We start from the raw sequence: 20,116 nt of genomic DNA, 5'->3' as shown, positions 1-20,116 counted from the left end.
TCATGGCCTGATGGCTGTATGGGCTTGGTGATTTTGATGTGCATTACATTTCTATTCTGATTTGGCCCGTGTAGCGTTCTTCTTTGCAAGTGATGTGGCATATGCCTATTTGGGGGGCGATGTATTGTGAGGAGATCTGCACTGGGTTCCAGCTTCGGAGTTTAGTTGCGTGGTACTGTACTGGGCGCGTTTGCCTACGAAGCCCGTGAGGTCAGGGATGGGGGCTGCCAATATGACAGTTTGAATGTTGTCATGCTCAGGGGCGGGGGATTGGGTTTTGTGTAACAGATGCCGGTCAGCCAGGTGGACTGGTGGAATGATGTGATTTTCGGAATATTGCTGGTCACAGGTGCCTGTGTTTGCGTGCGTTTCTTGGTGGGGGACTGTGGTCATGTCCATTGGGATGGCTTCTGTATTCGTGCCATCTGTGCCCTGCAGCTCCCATTGGCCCCTGTTGTGTTTCTTTTGTTCGTTGTCATGCATGGGTGACTTGTACATTTCAATGGTTGCATTGTGACTTCATTGCACCTACGGGGAGTTGTACTTTGTGGGCAGGGAGCGGTGTACGGGCACTCAGTGGGGCCGTTTACGGTTGATTCGCGATGCCGTACTTCTCACCATGGCGGAATGGTGCATTCCGCCATGCTTGATGGCGTTAGGTACATGTCCGCTAGGGTCGGAATTGGCGTACCCTTGCGCCATGGTGGTGTTTACGGTTTGGCATGGCGCGCGCGCGCGTGCTTGGTGCAGTTAGCGTTGGCGTTCACTACGGTGTCGCTAATGGCATCGTACTTTGCGGTGACGGGTCATAGTCGCACCGAGCGCTATTCGATGGCGGTATTGCATTTCCGCCATCGTTTTCCGAATTCCGCCAGGGTCGTAATGAGGGCCAAAGGCATTAGCGCTTGCTGCAGAAAGACAATGAACATTATTATTAAGCTTGGACTTTTGAACTTGCACCAGAACTTTTACAGAGCCTTACCTGAATAGTCAAGCTTACCTGAACTCCCAACAATCCTCAATCCAGTGAAGTAACTGGTTTTCAACGCGCCCCTGCATCAGAAGCAGGATGGAGAGCTCATCTTTCCTGACCCTAAGGTGAGACTTCACAGGGAATCGTGGAAGGGTATCGTGGAGGGTTGGAAGAGAGTGGGAGGCTTGAGCATAATTCAGTCAGTAGGTAATACTCCCTTTTCACGCACAGGGGAATATTCCTGCGAGCCGGAGAAGCCAGAGTAGAGGGCCCTTCCTGTTCATCTTCAGAGTCCTGCGCTTCACCATTGAAGAAGCATCAGCACTCGAAGCCAGACCTGCGCCTCCGTGGGAATCAGGTGAGGGTTACAATATTCTGGTTGTAGGACTATGACTACTTTAACTTAGTACTGTCATGTTTTAGTTATGTTTGAGCTTGTGTAGCTGCATTGTATTGTTGGTAAGTATTTGGTCATGTGTGTTGTTAGTTCAACATTACTGGGAGCATATTGTGTGTGGTCAGTTTCCATTAGGGACACTGTACTTTGTGACACTTGTGTCAGGTTTTCGGGATTGCTTTGTTTGCTCTCACGTAGCATGACATGCCATGGTGTGTTGGATGGTGGTGCTGGGGAGGGGTTGGGTGACATGGCACTGTTCTCATGTTGTATTTTGTAAGGGGGTAATGCATTTAGCAGCATATGTGTATTTTGATGACACAGCATTGGTGGTGTTTCTGTAGGTAGGGATGCACACATTGTGACACTTCCAGGTGACCAATCTCAGGCTGGTATGGTTGTGACAGTTGACTGCCCCTTGTGTCATCATCGATTGTCAGCTGGTATGTGGCAGGGCTGTGTGCACTCCACAGGGGTGTGATTCTAAGTGAAGTAATTAGCCACCAGCTGTGTGCGGGCTACCGCACCACGTGCCCTTTCCCCTCCAAAGCGCAGCGGGCGTGCATGTGGTTGGGGATGTGGGGGCACCACCATGTCCACCGGCAGGCCCCGGCGTGTTGCAACGTTGTGCAGGACACATGCTGCCACTATGATCCTGCACACTACTGGGGGAGCGTATAACAGCTGCCCGCCAGAACGGTCAAGGGAGCAAAAGCGTGACTTGAGCACTCCGAATGAGCGCTCCACTATGCCCCGGGTTGCAATATGGGCTGTGTTGTATCTTTCCTCGGGTGGCGTGGTGGGGTTCCGAATTGGCGTCATCATGTGGGTGCTCAGAGGGTAGGCACTGTCCCCTGGGGAGGTGGTGATGGGTATCATTAGTAGGGTTGTGACATTACTCAGTATCTGGCGTGCATGCATGTGCTGTAGCATTCATACTCACCAAGCAGCCATGTATCGCCATGCCGCCCAGCTTCTAGGTCCCGGTTTAGGGTTGACCTTCTGTAAATGAAACTGTCGTGGGTGGACCCTGGATAGTTGGCATATACTGAGGTGATGATTCCCTTGGCATCACATACTACCTAGACGTTGATGGAATGCCAGTGCTTGCGGTTTCTATAGATGTGCTCTGATGCCCTGGGGGGACGTAGAGCCACATGGGTGCAATCAATGGCCCCTAGGACTTTGGGGAATTGTGCCACCCCGTAGAAATCCTGGATGGCAGCCTGCCTTTCTGCAGGTGTTCTGGGCATGTATATGTGCCTGCGGACTGATGGGCGTGCAGTCATGATGACCAAGACCTAGTGTAGGCAGCGTGACTGCATGGCCTGTGACACCCCCCCACTAAGGCACTTGTCCGCTGAAATGATCCGGTGGCCAAAAAGTGCAGTACATTGAGGACCTTCTCCAGGGGGCTGAGTGCTTGGGAGCAGAGGGTGGGTGATGTGAGGTCATCCTCTCACTCACTGACCAGGTTGAGTATTATGTGAGGTGGAAACCTGTACCTCCCATACACCTGGTCAACAGGCATGCCAAAAAGGCTGGTTCTGGGTGTGAAAATTCTGGGCCTGACTATCCTCCTCCTCCTCCTGCGGTATCCCACGACCACTGCTGCTAGGAACGGTATGTTCATCCTGGTGTCTGAGCTTGCTTGTTGTTTGCACACACTTTTATGCTGCGCGGGTCCACGTAAGCCTGCTTCCTGCTGGCGTACCTGTTTCCGGATTAGCGCATCTTTTTTGGCGCATGCGTGTGGGTGTTCCGCGCATTTGCCTCCTGTACTTCCCCGCCCACCCCAGTAATACACGTACCCCGCTTGCCCAGGCCCAATCGCGTGTAAAACTTCCCGCAAGCCCCTGAAGTAAACGCACCCCGCTCGCCCAGGCACAATCGCGTGTAAAACTTCCCGCGAGCCCCTGAAGTACACGTACCCCGCTCGCCCAGGCACAATTGCGTGTAAAACTTCCCGCGAGCCCCTGAAGTACACGTACCCCGCTCGCCCAGGCACAATCGCGTGTGAAACTTCCCACACACCCCCGTAATATATGCTATTTTTGACACAGCGGATGTCTGTGTTTGCCGCGTACCCCTTTGCACGTCATTTGTCGTAGAGGGCCACAGTATGGGACATTCATCAGAGCTGTATATACAGGCTTTTTGTTAGCGCACATTTTTTTAATGCGCAGGGACGCTACCGCCTGCCTTCGTGTGGCGGACATGTGTTGATGTACATAGCTGACTTTTGGTTTGTGTCATGAGATCGCCATTTCACTGCTGGGGGTGGGGGTGCAAGGGGACACGAGTGGGGGCCTGCTGGCAGGTGCCCTGCACTGCTGTGGGGTGGGGGTGCAAGGGGACATGAGTGGGGGCCTGCTGGCAGGTGCCCTGCACTGCTGGGGGGTGGGTGTGCAAGGGGACATGAGTGGGGGCCTGCTGCCAGGTGCCCCTCAGTGCTGGGGGGTGGGGGTGCTGGGGGACATGAGTGGGGGCCGGCTGCCAGGTGCCCTGCACTGCTGGGGGGTGGGGCTGCAAGGGGACATGAGTGGGGGCCTGCTGGCAGGTGCCCTGCACTGCTGGGGGTGGGTGTGCAAGGCGACATGAGTGGGGGCCTGCTGGCAGGTGCCCCTCAGTGCTGGGGGGTGGGGGTGCTGGGGGACATGAGTGGGGGCCTGCTGGCAGGTGCCCTGCACTGCTGGGGGTGGGGGTGCAAGGGGACATGAGTGGGGGCCTGCTGGCAGGTGCCCTGCACTGCTGGGGGGTGGGGGTGCAAGGGGACATGATTGGGACATGAGTGGGGGCCTGCTGGCAGGTGCCCTACACTGCTGGGGGGGTGGGGGTGCAAGGGGACATGAGTGGAGACATGAGTGGGGGCCTGCTGGCAGGTGCCCTGCACTGCTGGGGGGTGGGGTGCAAGGGGACATGAGTGGGGTCCTGCTGGCAGGTAACCTGTACTGCTGGCGGCGGGGGTGCAAGGGGACATGAGTGGGGGCCTGCTGGCAGGTGCCCTGCACTGCTGGGGGTGGGGGTGCAAGGGGACATGAGTGGGGGACTGCTGGCAGGTGCCCCTCAGTGCTGGGGGGTGGGGGTGCTGGGGGACATGAGTGGGGGCCTGCTGGCAGGTGCCCTGCACTGCTGGGGGGTGGGGGTGCAAGGGGACATGAGTGGGGGCCTGCTGGCAGGTGCCCCTCAGTGCTGGGTGTGGGGGTGCTGGGGGACATGAGTGGGGGCCTGCTGGCAGGTGCCCCTCAGTGCTGGGGGGTGGGGGTGCTGGGGGACATGAGTGGGGGCCTGCTGGCAGGTGCCCTGCACTGCTGGGGGGTGGGGGTGCAAGGGGACATGAGTGGGGGCCTGCTGGCAGGTGCCCTGCACTGCTGGGGGTGGGTGTGCAAGGGGACATGAGTGGGGGTCTGCTGGCAGGTGCCCCTCAGTGCTGGGGGGTGGGGGTGCAAGGGGACTTGAGTGGGGGCCTGCTGGCAGGTGCCCTGCACTGCTGGGGGGTGGGGGTACAAGGGGACATGAGTGGGACATGAGTGGGGGCCTGCTGGCAGGTGCCCTGCACTGCTGGGGGGTGGGGGTGGAGGGGGTCATGCGTTGGTGATCAGTAGTGCAAGCTGACATGTGGCTTGCCTGGGGGGCATGCCCATGGTGGATGGGCTGCCTGCGGGACATGACCAGGGGTGCAGGGTAGTCCCCTGTGGTGTGGGCTGCCTGCAGTGGCCGTGGAGGGTGTAGAGGAAACACCTGGGAGGAACCACACTGCCAATTCACGTGTAGGACTCCCCTGCACCCCAGATATACACATACCGCACTCGCACAGGGCCTGTCGCGTGTAAAACTTCCTGCGCAACCCCGAAATACATGTACCCCGCTCGCCCAAGGCCAATTGCGTGTGAAACTTCCCGCGCACCCCAGATTTACACATACCCAGGCCAATCGCGTGTGAAACTTCACGCAAACCCCAGGAATACACGCACCCCACTCGCACAGGGCCTATCGTGTGTGAGACTTCCCACAAACACGAGATTTACACGTACCCAGGCCAATCGCGTGTGCAACTTCACGCGAACCCCAGAAATACACGCACCCCACTCGCCCCAGGCCAATCGCGTGTGAAACTTCCCGCGAACCCCAGATTTACAGGCACCCCACTCGCCCCAGGCCAATCGCGTGTGAAACTTCCCGCGCACCCCCGAAATACACGCACACGCTATTTTTTACACCACAGGTGTTCGTGTTTGTGGCGTACCCCTTTGCACGTCATTTGTCCTAGAGGGCCACAGTATGGGACAATCATCAGAGCTGTATATATGTGCTTTTTGTTAGCGCACATTTTGGCGCACATTTTTTTCATGCGCAGGGACGCTACCGCCTGCCTTCGTGTGGCGGGCGTGTTTAGGCCTGTGGGGGTCTTCGCCCGTGCGCTGCTTTGCCCTATTCCATTCCATGAATACGTGTTGTAGGCGAGCATGTGGGCGTTCCACGCACTTGCCTCCTGTACTTCCCCTGAGACGCCCACATTTTCACGCGTTGTTCCCCATTCCGCGTGTCACGCCCCGTGTTACGCCTACTTTTGTTATGTGCGCCGCGCTATGTGTGCTTTCGCTGTGGCCGTAGCGCATGCCGTTAGATGACCTCTGCGCCGGCGTGCGCCACGCAGATTTTCAGCGCACATCCCAGATTTTACTCGCGCATTGACTTCCATGAATCGATTTGCGTGGGTTTTGCTGCGATTTTCGCACTTGCACTGCGATTTTCGCACTTGCACTGCGATTCGCATGGGTTTGCACGCTTGCGCGGGAATTTTCAGCACACATTAATTCCATGAATCGGCGGATCAGATAAGCAAGCACTGCCCTTTTCCCACATCACATCCTGGCCGAGACACACACAGAGCATCGTGCCTCTTCAGCTAGCACCTTAGCAACCCTGCAAACGCATTTCTTTTGTATCAGTGGCATAGCCTATTTTATGCACGATAGGACTTTTCCAACTGAGAGACCATGAAACATCAGCAGTTACTCTGAAAATCTGCGCCTATTTCTAACACAGTTGAAATGAGGAACAGAATAAAGAGCCCTTTTAAAGATTTGTTTATACCCTTGATGTTTACTAGCTTGACATACAAAAAATGCTTTGCTCTATGTCCATGGTCAAATAGTCTTAACATCATACAATCCAAGCTTGAAATTTGCGACAAAGAATCGCCATAACTAGCATAGTTTATTACACAAGTTCTTTCAGTGTGTGTATGAAAGTGGTAAAAGTACAGTGGTGTTAAATAGATGTTTCAGGCTTTCATTATTTTGCAGTCTGGGACAGTTTTCCAGGAGGTGAAAAATAAAGCTATTCTTTTAGCTTAAGATGTTTCTACAAGGATTGACATGTTACTCCTCTCAACTGATCTGATTATGACCCAGGCGATAAGGGGTTAACGGCGCCGTAAAAGGTTGCGGCGCCGTTAACCCCTTAACGCCTTACTACGAGGTCCCTTTGCGGCTCCTGACCTTAACGGCTGGTCTGTACCAGCCGTTAAGGTAGGGACCCGTAAAGGGACCTTGAAGATAATTACGGTACCGCAATTTGCGGTACCGTAATTACCGCCTTCCCCATTCCCATTGAGCCATATGGGGCAAAAATGGGAATGGGGAAGCGCCAATGGTAAATTGGGAATTACTGCCCGCCATCCTTGGAATGGGGCAGTAATTCCCCATTTCACCATGGCGGATTCGGTAAGTTACCGGCGTTAACCATGGCGCTAATAGTGCCATTGGTTAACGCCAGGGTCGTAATGAGGCCCACTGAATGACTTGGCTGTCTCCACGACCACCAGTCTGGCTTCAGAACAGCCAGAGGCATGGAAACTGCTCTACTGAACACCCGTGAAGACTTGCTCTCTATTCTTGATTCCAACTCTCCATCCAATCTTATCCTTCTGGATCTCTCGTCTGCCTTCGGCACAGTCAATCATGCCACCCTGACAAATCGGCTCTGTGATGCCCTTGGCATCACGGGCCTGGCACTTGACTGGTTGACCTCATTCCTCTCCCACCGAGATTCCCAGGTTCAGATGAGCCCTTTTCTCTCCCCTATCACACTCTCCACCTGCAGCGTCCCTCAAGGCTCTATCCTCTCGCTGTGGCTCTTCAGCATCTAACTTGACCCTCTGGCTAATCTGATCTCCTCCTTCTCTCCTCACTTCCATTGTTATGCAGACGACATACAACTCTCCTTCAAGCTTCCCTCTACTGCCTACTCCCCCTCCTCTCACATCCCTGACTGTCTGACTGCTATCCAGGCATGGTGTGCTGCCAACGATCACTGCCTTAATGCCAATAAGACTGAGATCCTTCTCATTGGGATCCCTGATCCCTCCTTCCCTCCTACCCTCTGGCCGACCTCTATGCCCACCCCTTAACGCATGTTAGGCAAAAAACCTTGGTGTCATCTTTGACTCCTCTCTCTCCTTCTCTCCTCCCATTGCAGACCTTGCCAAGAAGGCCCACTATCAGCTGCACCTCCTTAGAGGCATTCTCCCTTTCCTCACCTTCCCGCAGAAACTTGATGTCTCCAGAGCTCTGGTCCTCACTAGGCTGGACTACTGCAACATCCTCTTACTCAATCTTCCTCTATCCTCGCTTCGCCCCTTCAACTAATCCAGAATAGGACTGTAAGACTTATCCTTGGCCTCAAGCCCAGGGACAGCATCTCTCCAGCCCTAAAATCTCTCCACTAACTACTGGTTGCTTCTAGCATCAAGTTCAAGACCCTCTGCATCATCCACAAGGCTTTCTGGGGCCTGGGACCTCTCTACATCCAACTCTCTCTCCTCCCCAAATACCTCCCTGTTAGAGCTCTTCGGTCTTCTAGCTCTAACTCTCTGCAGATCAGACACTTCTCTAAGCAGGGAGTGGGGGGGTAGATCTCTATCCTCCGCAGGAACCTCCCACTGGAATGGTCTGCCTGCCCCTCTCAGACTTGAGCCAGATCTCCTTAAGTTTTGAAAGCTCCTCAAGATCCTCCTCTTCTCCTCTTACTTCCCTCTCCCCCTCCCCTGCTAACACCCCCAACTCACTCATGGACTGGCTGCCTGGTTCCCTATGAGTTATACAGGGCACCACGTCCACCGCCCAGTCCACCCTCCCCCTTGCACTTAGTATGTGGACCTTAATCCTTGCAATCCCTGGCACTTGCCCCCCTGGCCTCCCCTTAACACTTGCCTAGCCCTTGTTGCCCTCTCCCCCTCATACACCATCCCCCTTTTTTACTTGCTCTCTCTCTTCTTTACCCTCCACTTCCCTTCACACCCTATGCATGTCATGTTCGTGCAGACTGACACTCCCCCCACACTTCTTGTTACTGCACTTGCACAATCCGAAAGTCACAAGGCCTAGTATGACCATTATTGTTATCTTTCTCCCTTGTTCCCCCTTTTTTTGCCTTGTGGCTCCTTGAAACACCATTTGTTGTATAGGCGCCTTACAAATAGCCAATAAATAAATACAAAATTGTCAGGTTGCTGTAATTAGTGTATTTTGCAAGTAGACCCAGTCATACAGCATTATAGTAGGCCTTGAAAACCAAAACATAAATATTTGTACCAAGTAAAGATTGCGAGGTGTGGGTCAAGTTCTTAAATTGCAGAGTTGATTAAAATCCCTGCTTCACTCTACAGCCAAAGTGTGCCCATCCTGGGCAAAATATTTAATCTCACTATGATTTAACTGCACATATTAGAGTTCTCATAAGTGATTAAATTCAAACTATATGTAAAAGATGCCATAAACGCAGGGCAGCTTTAATGATTTTGGGGACCAAATGTTGTACCCTCAGGCTTCTTTGTTAATGGCCCCCAATGCCGGCAACTAGAATTGCGCTATTGCTGCATTGACCCTCCCGCAGTCCAATATCACTTGATTTGAAATGCATATATACACCTCACCAGCCATTGATTGCACCATGTATAGAGGGGGAACTCTGGTAGAACTCTCTCTCTCTCTGTGCACTTATCACTCTCTCCCTCTCTATGTGCTGTTGCTCTCTCTCCGTGCATTGTCACTCTTCTCTCCCTCCCTAAGCGCTGTCACTCTTTCTCTCCACGTGCTGTCTCTATCTCTCTATGCGCTGTTTCTCATTCTCTCTCTCCATGTGCTGGCTCTCTCTCTCTCTCTCTCTCTCTCTCTCTCTCTCTTTCTCTCCCTCTATACTATCACCATCTCTTTACTGCTCTCTCTGTGCTTTCATTCTCTCTCTGCATGTCACTCTCTCTCTGTGCTGTCACCCTCTTTGTCCACTGTCACTCTCTCTCTCCACACGCCCACTCTCTCTGTTCACTGTCACTCACTATCTGTCCGGTGTCCCCATTTATCTCTCACCTTGAGCTGCCACAGTCTTGCGCCTTTCACCGTCACTCTCTCTCTTCAAACCCCTCCTCTTAATGCCCATAGTCTGCCTCTCACCCTGGCACCCTTGAAGATATGACCCTTTGCACCATCATTCCAGCGTCTACAACTCTCAGCTTTGCTTGCAGTCCCTCATCCTTCCTCTCCAACCCTCGCTTTTCTCTTACCCTCTCACTCTCACCCTTTCTCGCTCATATTTCCTATTGCTCATCATAGATGGCACCCACTGCCAATGGCTTCTTCCATTTCTCTGTTTTCTTTCTCATTCTCTTGCACACTTACATCCTTTCCCACTTCCTCCCTTGAAACCTTGAGCTCTCCTCTTTGCACCCTGGTGCTTATTAGCCAAACATGGTCACGGCTCAGGGCATATCTTCTAATGTATTGCTAGGAATTGGGACAGATAAAGATACTTACTCAGGTTTGGGCACCCCCCTCGAAGATGGGGTTGGGGGTTTGCGGAAAGATACAAACGTGTACACTTGAATTCTCTAAGGATTGTGGTACACCTAGATCAATCAAAGGCATGCTGCTTAATACTCGCTGCTGATTAAGCATGCAGTGGAGGTAGCTGATTATATTATCGCCCATATGTTGTAACAGTTATTGGGAGGCCACCCGCAACACGTGGAGTTCCTTCCCTCCCCAATCAAGGTGTCATGCACAAACTGTTTAATGTCAATTGTTTGTTCAGCCCTATTTCCGATTCATCTCATGCCCCTTGGATCCCTCCCTCTGTGCCACCAATGAGCCCAGAACCATGCTGGTGTACAGGAAATATATTTGTATTAATGATACGTAATGGAGATCACTCTAAAGCTACACACCACCTTCTTTGTGGCATGCAATTAAACAACTTTTTACATGAATAAATCACACAAGTTGGTTGGAAAACACAAATCACAATACTTTAGAGGTTGGGGGGACCAACAAAAGCCACCCTAGATGAGGGGGTGGGTAGTATACCATTTTTATTCCGACATCCAATATGCTTCAGGCCTTGGGGGATAACTTACTTTTAACAGGGGGTGACAAAAGAAAAGAAGAGAGTTTTGCAATTGAAGGAACCCCCACTGGAGTAATGGGAACATCACAAGGCTCAAGCTGATACGATTAATGAGTCAAGCATTTCCCAGCTAGGATTAGGCAATAGTATATTAGACCCACTCTGGGATGAATACAAGTACTGAAAACTGTGTGTGAAACATTAGAAAAATCCATCAAGGAAAATGACCATCTCCTTGGAAATGAATTGGGTTGTATTAAGGAGAGGGTATCAAGGGTGGCATCAAATACAGATGTGGGCAGATAATTATCTAATGACATTGATAACAGTTGTATAATTCATCTACCCATAAATACACGCCACCATGAATTGGCTCACCCAACCTAATCCCTTTGGGGCATAGCAGTATGGAAGGGCCAACATATGATGCTTGCAGTGATTATAGTAAACATCCATCCATTACCTTACAAAATGTACCAAAACCCATAAATGGGCTCCATGAAACTCAGGAGTCTTTGATTAATAAGTGTGCCCACTACTTTAGGTATGTAAGAGGATGCACTTCTATTATTAGAAGGGACATACTAAGATGTGTGAGACAGCGCATGCTTGATTGTAGTGAGGATATGAATCATCTGATCCTAGTTTCTCTAAAACATTATTGGTTGATGGAAGGTCTACTGTCTATAGAACTTCAGGAATACCCTCCTCCAAGCATTAGAATAACAATAAGACCCTCAGGTAATAAGCGATCCGTGCATACCTATAATGAAAATCTCGTCCACTATGGAAATGTACCTGTTGTTACGAGGCAGGAAACAATTTGGATAATGCAGATTGACAAACCTTTGTCCTCGAGCTAGATGGAAGCCAAAAAGTAAGAGGAGTCAGTTTAATTTCCTGGAACATAGCTGGCCTCAGGAAACAATTAGTAAATCTTGATTGGTGTAGTTGTATAAGGGGATATGATGTAGTATGTTTCCAGGAAATTTGGGAATTGGGATCGATCTCGTTACAGAGATATGAGGTTTTTCAGCTTCCGGCCATCAAGGGACGAAAAGGAAAACCCTTTGGAGGGATGGCAAAATGGATAAGCACTGCCCTTGATTGGCAGGTCTCAAATATTCAATCTGGTTCTCAGGATGTTCAGTATTTGGTACTTTCCCCACTGGTGATAACCCCATTGCTATGTTCAACGTCTATAATCGAGTCACAAAATAAACATATAAATCATGTGGTTGAATTGGCAAAGAATTTTGCGGAAAAAAGGGAAGCATGTGAGTGCTTGGGATCACGAACCATGATTATTAGTGACCTGAACTTGCGGGTTGAACTACTCTCCAACTTAGAGGGGCTTTGGGATGACCACAACGGGGTATGGGATATCCCTTCATTGAATTTCCCCACACCGGGCAGGTTTCACCCGGAGGCCCTTGTCTGTGCTGCTTCCCTTTTTACCATGGGCCTAAGGGCCTGTAATGGGCGCTTTAGGAAGGACCAGCCAGCAAAATTCACTAACCAAGGGAATAATGGTAATTTGCATATAGATATTTTTCTATCCATGCAAATGTGGACTCATGAAAAGGACTTTGAGGTCCTGCATAAACAGGGGTGCGATCATAAGACACTATCTTTACTGTTGGCCAATTTGGGAAAACAACAGAGTAACCATCAAATTAAGTCCAGCAATTCCGCCCAAATTCAGGGCCAATCGTGAATTAAGAATAAAATGGTCTAATCTCGATCTGGACTCCATGAGACAAAATATGTATCAGACGATCTTGCCCGATTCGGAGAGGCTTCTATTAATGACTTCTGATGATGCAGATATTTATCCCATGTATGACAAAATGATCCTGGCCCTGCAACCTTTTGTTGCTAAGTCCAGTAAGAGCATAAAGAAAAGGGCCATCAAACATTACATCTGGTTGGACGAGAACTGCAAGGTAGCTAAACTCAACATCCTAAACTTCTTAAAGGGTGGTGTTGGAATTGACAGGGCTGAACTGAGGCAGCTCAAAGTACAGTAAAGAAATGTATTGAAGACTAAGAAGGATAATTATGTACAGCAGGAATGGGTTAGATTGCAGGAAGCGTCCCATTCTGGGGATACCGGTCTGTTCTGGAAAATAATTAGTAGAAATAAAGAAGGTTGTAAGAACGAGAACGCTGACAACCTTAGCCCAAGCAGCTAGAGGAAACACTTCCATAATCTCTATGGTATGGAAGGTTTGTTAGACTTTCAGGGCACTACACAGTGGTGTCAGGGGGGGAGGAAATATTTAGGGTCCGAACCAGCTCGATTTACACGAAGTTTCCAAGACCATACAGTCTCAGAAGTGGGGAAAGGCCCATGGACCAAATTTAATATCCATTGATTTAATCAAGGAAGAACATATACCCATCGGTATATGGGTACCGATTTTATAGCCTCTGTTCAATGCAATCCTCAGATTTAACAAGGTGCCTCCCTCCTGGCAAAATGCAACCATAATTCCTATTTACAGAAAAGGAAGGAGAGAGGACCCTGGGCATTTTAGACTCATTTCGTTATTGGACGCAGTGGGAAAAACATTTACCGGAATTATTCATGAGCAACTCCAGGCATGGGTTATCCAGGAAGAATTGTTTGACCATCTTCAGACATGGTTTTGCCCTAAAATGAGCAATATGGACCATGCGCGCCGCTTACATTTGGTCACACGGAAATAAACTGTCCTCAGAAACATGAATGTGTATTCTGTGTTCATCGACCTTAGGACTGCTTTTGATAGTGTGTAACAACAGATGCTGTGGTCCATTTTGCCTAGTAGGGGGTACCAACCAATTTGCGACAAATTATAATAGAATTGTAAAACAAAGGGGGGTCTGGGAATCTCTCTACCAGCACGAACACAGACCAATGACCTGCTCTTGGGTGAGTAACTCCTGGGAGAGACTCTACAAAGTCTTTAGCTCACTGTCCCTTTCACAGAGAAGACATTTCCCACCATATCAGTCTTTGTCCTGCCCAGGGGCAGTCCAGCACCGAAATGCTACGCAATTCACCTCTGAACAAGAGTACCAACAGCAACCCCATACACATGTTTCAGCCTTGTTGGGCATCATCAGTGAGGTGAAGCTGTGCCTCTCTAAGAACAGTGAGCAAGAGGTCCACGTCTAGATCGCCCTGGTAACTTAGGGTATGACCCAAAGTTAATTTATGCAAAATAAAGGGGGTCTGGGAATCTCTCTACCAGCACAAACACAGCCCAATGACCTGTTTATGGGTGAATAACCCCTAGGAGAGCCTCTACTAAGTCTTTAGCTCACTGTCCCTTTCACAGAGAAGAAATTTCCCCACGTATCAGTCTTTGTTCTGCCCAGGGACAGTCCAGCACCGAAATGCTATGCAATTCACCTCTGAACAAGAGTACCAACAGCAACCCCATACACATGCTTCAGCCTTGTTGGGCATCATCAGTGAGGTGAAGCCGCACCTCTCTAAGAACAGTGAGCAAGAGGTCCACGTCTGGATCAACCTGGTAACTTAGGGTATGACACAAAGTTAATTTATGCAAAACAAAGGGGGTCTGGGAATCTCTCTACCAGCACAAACACAGCCCAATGATCTGTTCTTGGGTGAATAACCCCTGGAAGAGACTCTACCAAGTCTTTAGCTCACTGTCCCTTTCACAGAGAAGAAATTTCCCCACATATCAGTCTTTGTCCTGCCCAGGGGCAGTCCAGGACCGAAATGCTTGGCAATTCTCCTCTGAACAAGAGTACCAACAGCAACCCCATACACATGTTTCAGCCTTGTTGAGCATCATCAGTGAGGTGAAGCTGCGCCTCTCTAAGAACAGTGAGCAAGAGGTCCACGTCTGGATCGCCCTGGTAACTTAGGGTATGACCCAAAGTTAATTTATGCAAAATAAAGGGGGTCTGGGAATCTCTCTACCAGCACAAACACAGCCCAATGACCTGTTTTTGGGTGAATAACCCTAGGGAGAGACTCTACTAAGTCTTTAGCTCACTGTCCCTTTCAAAGAGAAGAAATTTCCCCACATATCAGTCTTTGTCCTGCCCAGGGGCAGTCCAGGACCGAAATGCTAGGCAATTCTCTTCTGAACAAGAGTACCAAAAGCAACCCCATACACATGTTTCAGCCTTGTTGGGCATCATCAGTGAGGTGAAGCTGTGCCTCTCTAAGAACAGTGAGCAAGAGGTCCACGTCTGGATCACCCTGGTAACTTAGGGTGAGACCCAAAGTTAATTTATGCAAATCAAAGGGGGGTCTGGGAATCTCTCTACCAGCACGAACACAGCCCAATGACCTGTTCTTGGGTCAATAACCCCTGGGAGAGGCCATACCAAGTCTTTAGCTCACTGTCCCTTTCACAGAGAAGAAATGTCCCCACATATCAGTCTGTGTCCTGGCCAGGGGCAGTCCAGCACCGAAATGCTAGGCAATTCTCCTCTGAACAAGAGTACCAACAGCAAGCCATACACATGTTTCAGCCTTGTTGGGCGTCATCAGTGAGGTGAAGCTGTGCCTCTCTAAGAACAGTGAGTAAGGGGTCCACGTCTGGATCGCCCTGGTAACTTAGGGTATGACCCAAAGTTAATTTATGCAAAACAAAGGGGGGTCTGTGTTAAATATAACTGAGGATCCAACACTACGCGCAGTTATTACTTATACAATCCCATATGCATGCTATAGCTATTTGCACTTTATAGATGTTGCTATTGTATTTACAAATGCACTTTTCTTCAACTTTTGCACAATTGATGAGGATTAGCTATGAACTTCGGTAGGTAGTATTGTCCATTCTTGTCTCACAATGCCATATGTTTTTACTTATTACTTCCACCGCACAAGCGGAGGATTGGCTACGTCAATATGGGAATGTTGTTTGTACTTTTATTCATGTCTTGTGCTATTTTGTGGTATAACATGTTTATATTATGATGTCCTGTTTTTTGTATTTATGTGATGTATTACTCATATTTCAATTTTATTATAACTATGGTACTATGTATTTTTGGCTGATGACAATTTGTCGAATAAAAGCCTTATGAAATGAATACTTTACTGTATACAGATTTCACTTCAAGGAATAATCAACACTGGTCAATTAACAAAATCAATTTCCATATGCAGTGCTGTGCAATTTCGATTTTCCTCCACGCCTAAAAGGATAGCAGTTTGGTTTACCGATTTGTACAAATGCATATTGCCATTTTTATTTCACCCACTCTTTTGCTTTAAAAGAAACACAGATTGACATAGCGGTTTGTTTTTCAGACCCCCACCCCATACTTTGGTCTTTATTGGGAAAGTCGGTGTGAAAAATTTGAATAATTAATGAATTTTGGATTCCAGACCCCTCCACTTAATGGCCTGTGTTAAGGAAGCTGGACAGAAAAATTGGGATGATAGAGGAATTTTGGATTTCAGCTCCCCACCCCCTTCACTTAAAGGCTGGTGTTGGGGGATCTGGACAAAAACATTGTGTTGATTTGAGAATTTTGGAATTCAGACCCTACGCCATTTATTTATTTTGTATTTTATTTATTTATTGAGTATGTATAATGCACCTATACACAATGTGTTTCAAGGGCTGTGTTGGGGAAGTCAGGCAAAAAAAATGGATTTTAGTTTAGGGACCCGGATACGCCTCTTCCTTCAAGAAGTGGGGGTCACCAGGAAAAATAAGATTTCCCAGGTACATTACAGTCTAATGTTTTCAGCGCACACTGGGAATTGGCTTTGTTAATTTTGAATTTCAACAAAATCACCCTGTTGTGTTCTGCCAAGGGAATTTTATTAAATTAATATTTTAAGTTAAATAGGCTAAGGATCTAAACATGTTTGCCCTCTCTGAATACTATAAAGGGAAAGGATATAAGACAAGCAGATTCCCCCACCTTTTGGTTTCAAATGGCTCAATTCTACTTTCATTTAAAACCTCAGTTTAACGTTCAGGAAAGCAAGCTGCATTTGCGGACCCTCTTTGAGGAGAGGACAGGGGTCTGGTCACACCACTCTCAAGGATGGTGCCCAGCTCTGCACCATAGTGCCCAGTCAACTTTTAGGACTCTCCAGCAATAGACAGATCCATCCAAATGCAATTTCAGAAAATCTCCTTTGGTATTTCCTTGCAGCTGTCAGTTGGTAATGTTTAGCAGCTCTTCCCTCCTCTCATAGTGCATCCACTTTATATACCAGTGATCACACCATCAAGATTTCAATATAGGGCTGTGTCCTGCAAGAATTTTTACAACCAGGATTGGACAGTTGCCCTTCTCTCTCCCCCGAGCCCAGCCTCTCTCTAAGGATTGATTTAGGTGTCTAGAACAAAAATATTGCAACTCCCATTTTCAATCCCCTTTTTTATGTCAACATGTTGGCAAAAAGTAGCTATATGGCAAAACTTCATAATTTACTAGTAACTACCATTTTTGTTTTGTATCGCCTGGAAAAACTTGTGTATAGACGGCATACAAATGTCCAATAAATCAATAAATAGTCCTTTTAAACTAATATAAAAAATAAAATAAATTACAAATAAATAAAATATCAACAAACTAATGGGAAATCATCATATGTATGTAAATCTGTGCTCCCCTTCCTCCAGGCCATTTGAAATTCCTGGCCAGCCTGTGACCAAAGCTTCCGGGACTGTGTTTTTATTAGCCTCTTAGTGGTTTGAGGTTGGTAGGTTGCAGGTCATAAATACTTGGGATGCAAGAACTACACAGAGATCCCCACTGCAGCTAATGAGCTAGACCATCACTGTGATGTCACGAGACCCTGCTGACATCTGGCATCATGTCCTGTTGCCTGAAGTGGACCACCATTTCGATCTGAAAACCTTCTATTTTCATGTATTTTTTACAGAGTTCAGCTTCCCTTGATTGCAGCTCCTCCAACATTCCAGCAACGCACTGGCTAAGCCATTTGCCATCCTGTTGTTTTAAGTGGGTGGGCTGCTGGTCGTAAATACTTATGATGCAAGAGCCAGGCTTGCAGTGGGGGAAGCCATTTGAAAATTCTGCCCAGAGACCCACCGATTGTCCTTGAATGAAATGAACTCACATATTGCATTCCCTAACATCAGATTTTATTCTTCAAATACTGTGCATTTCACTGATCGGGGTCCACTTTGCTTTTGAATCAGTGGATTTCTTTCTCACATAGCATTGTTTTTTTAAATAGGACACCTGAAAGTACAGGGTGGTTTATTTCAGTCCTTAATAAAATATATTTTTAATTATCTGCTGTTCGTTTTTATGCTGAACAGCCAGTCTGAGTTGTCACGTTTTTGGGCCCATGATTAAACCCCACATGCCCTTCTCATTTTTCCATTATTCTTTTGTGGGGAAGAGCAGGGCTTAGTGGGGTTTCATCTGAAGCCTTTTTTTGCGTATATGTTTTGTCTTTCTGTTGTAGCCCGCCCGGCTCAATTTCCTTCCTTGGGGAGTGGGCACTCTGGCCTTCGCTTCCTTCTTTGGATTTGGGGGTGTAGCACAGCACCCCCTTTCTTCCTTCTCCCTGGGGTTCATGCAGTCCTCCCTAGCAATAGAAAGAAAAGAAAGGTTCAGTACAAACAGCATACAATTATAACACAAGACATTTTCAACATTTCACAAAACCTTATTTATTTATTTTCTTTTTCTTTACAATGAGCACTAAGTAAATTACTCCCTGTATATATATATACCTTAGTTTCCATCCGATTTTTCATTCCTCAGATGGTTCCTCTGCTCGACTTTCATTTGGCTCCTCAATTCATCATAAAGCTTGTCGGGGATGACAGCTTTTCCACTGATTGATGTGGACCAATTTTTCTTCTGTCTGTTCTCCTTTTGGGATGCGGATCTTGTTGGCAACAGGTGATATTTTATCTACAATTTCAAAGACACCACATGAAGATGGAAGAAACATCTGCTCCTTCGTCTGATTCCTTTGAAAAGTGTACAAGCAAACCTTATCCCCCACTTCATAATCTTTCTTCGTGGTCTTTAGATCATAATAGGTCTTCATTCCTTGAGCCGACTTTTCTAAATGGCACTGAGCACAGGCAAAAGCTTGCTGGAGGTGCTTCCTTACATTTTCAATGTACTTGTGAGTGGTGGATGCATTTATTAGTGTCTGCTCCTGAGTTCTGTAGAGCAGATGCTGAGGTTACACAATTTTTCATCAGTCATAAGATCAAATGGAGACATCTTTGTTGCAGGAGATGGTGTAGACTTAATAGCCTTCAGGACAAGCAGTAATCGGATGTCCCAACTGGGTACAGAGTGTGCCACGAACATCTTTAAGATACTCACAATTGTCTTGTATCTCTCTACCCCCCTGCTTGAGGCTAGGCAATAGGCAATGTGGAGTTTCCTTTCTACCCCTAGAATCTCCCACTTCTTCGCCATCACCTCACTGGTAAAATTACTTCCTCGATCCGACTCAATCCATTGCGCGAAGCTGAAACAAGAGAAGATATGGTTGATCATAAGTGCGGCAGCTGTCTCCGCCTTACAATTCAGGGCTGAAATACATTCTACCCACTTTGTGAACAAGCATGTCACAGTCAATATATACTTGTTTCCTCTAGAGGAGCGAATCACTGATATGATATGATATGATATGGCATTTATAACGTGCCTATACACAAGTGTTTCAAGGCACAGCGAGGCAAGGGAAGAGAAACAGAGGGAAGACAGAGACAACGATCCTACTAGGCCAGGTGACATTGAGATTGCGCAAGTGCAGGGGAGGGGGGAAGGGGAAAAGTGCAGGGGGGAGGGGGAAGTGCAGTACATAGGATAACAGTAAAATAAATAAAGACAATAAATAAAAGTGTGGTCAACTGGTGGCAAGTGCAAGGGTAAGTTCAGACATCAGGTGTCAAGTGTTAGGGGCTGTAGGGATGCAGAAACAGTCCCCGAGTGCAAGGGTTGCCAGGCGGGCAGTGCAGGTGTGTTACTGATGGGGAGGGGACCTGGCCCGAAGATCAGAGGGTAACCAGGTAACCAGTGCAGTTTAAGATTCAGCCAGGAGATCAGCAGAGGAGAGGAGGAGAGAAAGCAGAGGCAAAGACATAGGTCTTGTGGTGCTTCCGGAAATGGAGATGATTCTCCTCAAGTTTCAGAGAGACAGGGAGGCTGTTCCAGGGGGAGGACCCAGCTGAAGAAAGAGATCTACAACCAACTCGCTGCTTGGAGAAGCGACTGACCCTGAGGGAGTTGCAGGCAAATGAGTGAAGAGCTCGAGAAGGAAGATATTTAGGAAGAGAGAGTTGAAGGTATTGAGATTCCAGGCCCCAGACAATGGACAATGCAGAGGGTTTTGAAATTAATCC

The sequence above is a fragment of the Ambystoma mexicanum genome, chromosome 12 (genome assembly GCF_040938575.1).
Source record: "Ambystoma mexicanum isolate Mex_15411 chromosome 12, UKY_AmexF1_1, whole genome shotgun sequence".
In the NCBI taxonomy this organism is placed as follows: domain Eukaryota; kingdom Metazoa; phylum Chordata; class Amphibia; order Caudata; family Ambystomatidae; genus Ambystoma; species Ambystoma mexicanum.
This window is presented reverse-complemented; position numbering follows the sequence as displayed.